The 6,883-nt window shown below is 36.6% G+C and overlaps 1 long non-coding RNA gene across 1 annotated transcript; it reads left to right on the forward strand.

Annotated features, from left to right (window-relative positions):
- The first annotated feature begins 518 nt into the window (after positions 1–518).
- LOC120589191 (uncharacterized) lies at positions 519–1,100 on the forward strand. Its single transcript, XR_005649422.1, has 2 exons — positions 519–677; positions 791–1,100. It is a non-coding gene; the product is annotated as an uncharacterized LOC120589191 (long non-coding RNA).
- Positions 1,101–6,883: the final 5,783 nt, after the last annotated feature.

The following is a 6,883-nucleotide window of genomic DNA, read 5'->3' on the forward strand; positions in this document are numbered from 1 at the left end:
AGCGAGTGAGGCCTCACTTATATTTGCAGACACTCCACACTAGCATCACTGCCTCAGCTCCACTTCACATCATCAGGCATTAGATTCTTATAGGAGCATTGGTCCCTGATGCGAAAAAGGTTGGGGACCACTGCCCTAGAGGCTACCAAGGGGCCAGGTCTTTGAGCATTAGCTCACCTGTGTCTCTGGGCTTGGTGCCATTTCTTTAACTAAACCTTTACTTTCTTTGCTGCAAACTCCTGTTTGTGTATCCTTTGGCTTTGACGCATGCAGGCAAAATGAACCCCTTGGTAACAAAAGCTTGGAGAAACTGGGGAATCAGAATGAAGAAACTCAGTCCTAAAAGCTAGGTGAGATTATCCAAGCTCAGAGCAGAATAAGCATCAAACCTGACTCAGGACCGAGTCACTAAGTTACTGACTCAATGATCACCATATACCCACTTCCCAAGGCCTGGCTTGCTGTTGGATCCTGCGATGGTCTGGACATACAAGTAAGCGATTCATTTGCAGAGCAGAGGGTAGCTGAACCAGATGCCACAGATTAGTCAAGGTAAAGTCAAAATTCCTCTCTCCTTCTTATCACCAAATGCCGTGGGCCAAGCTTTAGCAAGTATTGAAAGACCTCTCTTTTCTGATTATTGGAGACAATAGCACATACAGGTGAACAACAAAAAGGTCAGTAATTTCAACGAGACCTCCAAGGGGGTGCTATGGATGAGGAGACAGAGGAGGGCAGGGGAGCATACAGGCATTCTCTTCATTTTTATTTCTGTCTTTTCTCTCCTTAGATATCTTGTGAAGTATAGATCAAGGAGACCTGACAACTGCTGAGAGCTCCTCATCATGTACATGAGTCATTACATGTTTTTATCATTTGACAATTATTCTTCAAAAATGCTCCTCTTCCAAAATGACCCTCTTTCTTTTTATATTGTCTGATTTATAACATGTGTGTATTAGTATCTAACTGGACATTCTTTTAACTTTAACTTGTGTGTGTTGGGCAAGAGTGATGGTGAAATCACTCTTCATTTCCTAGAACTTTGTAAAACAAGACTGTATAATAGATAGCATCATTGCTCCCTGCTACAGAATGAAGGATGGGAATGAATTATTTGCTCTGAGAACCTCTTCTGGATTTTTGCATTCCTGGTACAAAAAGCCAACAGATCCACTCTGAGGTCTGCTTTTGTGGAAGGTTTCCGTTTGTTTGTTTTGCCCCCAAGTAATCAGAATAATTCAAGTTTCTTTTCCTAGTTAACTACTAGGTGTTACAACCTGAATACAATGTCTGTGGTCATGTTGACAAAGAAGCAAGATGTGGAGTTTAAGTCAGGGCAGCCAAGGTGAGTGGGGAGAGCTGAGAGGATGGTTTTTCCCTATTGAGTGCAAAAAACAGAGGCCTATGATTTGTTTCTAATAGTTGCTGGCAAAAAGAACCTTGTGATTGTTGTGTTCTGAGCTTCCAGTGTTTTAAGATGAGTGTGTGCTGCTTCAGGGCATTTATGTTTAAAAAGCTCAGCGGAGCTCAAAAAGATAAGGAAGCACATAAAGATTAATTTTGAAGTTCTTGTTAAAACCAAACACTTTAATCCTGGAAGAGAAGGTAAAAAAAAAAAAAAAAAAAAAAAAAATCTCTTCGTCTAGTACATTCAGCTAAGTTCATCTTCAAAATTACCATGTGGCAGGGAGGGAGGATGTATTTAAAATAATTTCTTCTCCTCTGCGTCAGGTTTCAGTTCATCTACTATGTCCATTGTGTCTGCCACAAATCAATAGATCTTTGTTTGGAGCTGATCACTATAATGATTTGGGGATTAAGCTGATGAATCAAAAGAACCAAATAGGGAGAAAATGGTTAAAAATGTGAAAGAAAAGAGTGTTTATTTCCTGGCATTCATATTTTTTTCATATCATTAGCTGTAAAAACAAAAATCAGGCTAGAAGCAAGAGTGGATCACAGACGCCTTCCTGAAAACATGGTCAAGATCACTTAATAAGACATTATGCACATCGTTTTGAAAGGAATACACATTCATTGCCAATGTTTTATAAATTCATGATATTATTCAATCAATATTCTCACATCTGGGGAGTATGTTCTTAGAGGGGAGGTAATGTCTATTCTTCTTTCACCATTTTAAACCACATGGTAAGTATATTGATAATATCTGATAAAATGACTGACTCGGGAAAAGGAGGAGAAAGAAAGAAAGGAAGGAGGGAATTTCTCATATTTCTCATAGCGGAAAGTACGTGTATATTCATTTTTCCCATAACACCTAACAAGAAGAAATGCTTATTTCTTTTGAAATACCTTGACTACTCACTAACAGTAGTATCTGAAAAACTTTTAATATTTGTCAATACTGAAAAAAAAAGTTTGTGCTTGTTACCACTTCTTAGGGTGGTAGGTCACAGCGGGAAATCAGCAATGCAAACATTTGTTGCTCTCTACTTACACACACACACATTTTATAACAGGAACATGATAATGCAATGCTTCGGCCCACAACGCACCAATCTTTGGGAAGCCAATCTCCTAAATGAATGAGTTTTGGAGCTTTGTCTTGTGTTGGAGCCTCAGTCATTACGTTTGGGAGCAGATTCTGGAAGATTCCCCTGAAGCAACTATGCACAATTACTAAGTAGAAAGCTTCTTACATGGTGGTCACAACAAGCAGTGAAAGGCAAGAGATCCATTTTGGGCTTTCTAGATTTAAAGTATAGTTAAATATGACCTGAGGAAAGTTATGCTAAAAAGAAAAATTATTTCTTTATGGTAGCTCAAGACCAGCAAGCCTCTAAAACAGACACTCTAATAAATAACCTTGTAATATTTGCATTTGGTGTTTCATTTAGAGATGCCCAAACAGCACAATGAGCTATATGTTTCACCTCTCTTGAAGAGACAGATATAAAAACCCACTCAAGTTTGCTTCCTATTGCCAGCAAGTCCTAAAAAAGATAACAACTTAAGAACTTGCGGCACCCCATTTAGTTCACATATTGCAGATATCTGCCCCAGATTTAATCTGAAAAAAAAGAAAGTTAAGATAAATTATCTGGGAGTTACTAAAAAGACATACAGAATATACTTAGGTAAGTTCTGGAAGTAATGAAATGGATTCACATTCCCTCCAGAACTAACCTGGGGCTTTGTCCAGGAAACATTGGCAAGCTGGTAGTATATGTGCTATCACTTCTCCTTCCTGCACTTGCTATATACTCATTACAGCTTACCCACAGTGCTCTTCCCCACTGAGAGAAGTAGCTTTAAGGTCTTTTTGTAAAAAATACCCCTGGTTATTTTTCACTGGGTTGATCCACAAGTGAAAACCCATTTGCCATCACTTGAATAAACCATATTTTCAGGATTCTTCATTGGTCTTCCCTGAGCTACACACAAACACCATGTTAAACGCAATCATTTTTGACAGCTGACAGTCGTTTGTATATTGTATCTTTTAAGCAGCTAAGAGTCTTGATATATAATTTAGATTTTATCCTATTTTATGCTTCAGAGTTTCTCATTTTGAACCACAGCATTCTCTCTAGGTCTGTTTAATGCCTTCATGTTAATTGGGGAGTTTGTGAAATAGACTCACCAAGGAACGTGATGGTTTTCAAAAATATCGAGTTACTAAAAGTCTGGCTTTGATTATCCATTAGAAAAAATAAAGTTGTTTATTATTTATGATGTTTTGGTCTAAAATGTAGATGTTCTCTGGGATGAAAGTGAGTCATTAAACATCTGTGTTTCTCAAAGGATGCTCACTGAGGGAAAGTATATACCAATTAATGAAAAAGATCTGTCTAGAGATAAGAAAAAATGAAATCTATAGATCTTCATTCTGACCTCAAACCACATAACTTAAAGGCTTGCAAACATTGTCTCTGCCACAGCAAATATACAGAGAGTGCCCAGCTCAGTAATTATGCCTTAGAAATGTTTAATGATGAGTCCAAAAAATGAACTACCAAGACTTAAGCTAAAAGATACTCCAGCTGTAGACTTCACTCTAAAGAAGGCACTTTCTCTACAAAGATACTGCAGATTTTACATCTTTTTGTCTTTGCCCTTATTCTCACTTAGGCTTATAGAGCTAAAGGATGAAAATGTTTCATTAAAATGAAATAATACTTAACAATCAATTTATTTAAAGGTATGGACCATCAGTGGACATAATATTGCTACTAGACACACAACCATAGAAACTTAGAGTGGAAAGCTCATCAGACTCAATGATTTATGTGCTTCCCATACTGCGCTGGCAACTTTCTTGCTGAGACACCTTGAAGAAGTCACTAAAATTCTCTAAAGCTCAATTTAAAAAATACTAAAGAAAATCTACTATGTTCCACAGACTCTATTAGATGCTGGGATTAAAATATGAGTATAAAACTATCTCCTGCCATGGATAGCACAAGTCTAAAGAGGAGATTTCTCTCTAGCAACTAGGTTTCCTAGAGCATATAGTGAAGATAGGGACGATCTTTCTCATGAATTTGTTTTACGTAAACATGCTTTGTAAACTGCTAAACAACATGTATTTGTATAATAACTATTTATTGAGTGCCTATTGCAAGGAGATGCTGTCGCATAATATATATGCTGTAAAATTTTAATGAACTATAATTATGTACTTAAAGATGAGCAAACCAAATTTCAGGGAAGTTAAATAACTTGTCCAAGATGAGAACTTTAAAAAATTGCAGAAAAATAATCTGACAGAGAACAACACAACCTGGCCAATTACCAATATGCTGTAGTGCCCCTTATGAGCATCCAGTAATAATAATTTAGTAGTCTTCTCTGAAGTCTCATGTCCCTCCTATGCCATTCATCATGGAAGCCACCTCTAGTAACTAATACCAACCCTGTTTTCTATAGCATCTAATAAAGGGAGGAAAAAGTGTGATAAGATGATTGAAATTACACCAATAAGAGTTATTCCCTATTTACCCAGAGCAAAGCTTAGCTTTTTGCTATTTCAAACAGCCTAGCCTAGAGTCACTAGAAGGGACCATAATCTAGAAATGTATAGTAAAGAAATCATTCTGATCACACCCTTTCCCTCATCCTTGGAGTCAGAGGAGATTTGGGCTGTCACAGCACTAGTGTTTGTGATTTTCTATTTATGTTATAGTTCATTCATGAGCATTTCCACCATGGTTTTTGGCTAACCAAGAAACTATTTTTTTTAAATATATCGACCAACCAAAAACAAAAGCAACCAGTAATTCAGATGAGAATAAAAAGAAACAAAACTCAATTTCAGAGAAAATATCACTTGCCAAAGTAGCACAAAGCAGAGGTAATAGGGACTTAAGAGCAAAGAAATGATATATGAAACTCAGAATGATGTGGTAAAACCTCCTTAAATAAAATGAAGTTCTTACTCTCAACATATAAGGGGAGGGGAACCACTTCAGACTGAGAAGCAGAAAAGAAGCATCATCTCAATAGTAGAGAAAAAAATAATTTTTGCTGAAGAATGAACCACTGACTAGAGGAAAATATCAAAAGATACTAGTGAGAAGCAATTTTTATTTGCTCATTCAACAAAACTTTTTGAGCACCTTCCATGTCTAGGCCATGTGGCAGTAACAAAGTTTAAAGACCTAATTTAGCGGGGGCAGCGGGGGAGTGTCAGTGGAAAGAGAGCTTTATGGTTGTTGGGTAATAGAGATTAGCCCCAGGCATCATGAGAACACATGTGAAATACAGCACCTATTGAGAATGGAAGCAGAAGGAATGGTTTCTCAGAAGAGGTATCAGCTATTTTAATGCTTGAAGAATGCATGGTAGTTACTCAGACAAAGGAAAGGAAGACTCGTGGAGTCAAAGATGCTAAAGGCATTTCAGGAGTTCCATGAGTAGTTCAACTAAAAAAAATCAAATGAGAGATCAGAATACCGGTTCCTAGCCTGTGACATTTTAGAAGAAGTCGACAATATTGTGACATTGAGGCAAAAAAAAAATGTTCATTCTCCTGCTTAAATGGACTCTCGTTTAGTAGGAATAAGTCTCCAAAACAATGGATATTGTAAAGGAATAGGACAACCACTGACTTCAGAACAAGACTGATTTGGATTAAGTCTTTCTTCTATAACCTCTACCTGTGTGATCTTGAGCAAATGATTTGACTTCCATGAATCTCAGTTGAGTCTTTGGCAGTTTCCTCATGGGTATATTGTGAAGATTACATGATGTAATATATGATTAAGTGAATATAATGCTCTATACATATTCAGTGCTTAACAAAGATTGATATTATGATTATTAATTCATATAAAAGAATATTAAACTTGAAATCTGGAGACATTAAATGTGTGGCATTAGACAAGTTGCTTAAGCACTCTGAAACTCAGATTGCTTATTCATTAAAAAAGGAAAAATTTTGCCAGACTTGTAAGATTGTTTTAGGAATTAAATGTGATAACATCTAACCCCTAGCACAGTACCTTGCACATATAATGACCCTAATAAATTTTACTTAAATGGCAGTCTGAAATACCCACATTGCAGGAACACTAAGTTTTATACAAAAATGTGCTTTGATGATTAATAATAGCCAATAATTACTTTTAGTGTTTCTCTGTTTGGGACATCTTTTAGGCATTTTATATATATATACTTTCTTATTTAGTTGTAAAGTTCACCCTTTTATTATCTTGAGAAGTATAGTTACTCACTCAAGACCTCATAGCATTTTTTTGACCAGCCAAACATCTTTAAAAGACTTCTAAATTTTCAAGGAGTCTTTGTCTGATTATGGTAAAAGGATCTAAAGTCTAGCTCTCAAAAGCAGATAGAAGTCCAGGTATAAAACCAAATTCTGAGAAGCAACATCATCATCCATCAACCGGTCCTAAGG

Source organism: Pteropus medius, unplaced genomic scaffold, assembly GCF_902729225.1.
Source record: "Pteropus medius unplaced genomic scaffold, Ma_sr-lr_union100, whole genome shotgun sequence".
NCBI classification, from domain to species: Eukaryota; Metazoa; Chordata; class Mammalia; order Chiroptera; family Pteropodidae; genus Pteropus; species Pteropus medius.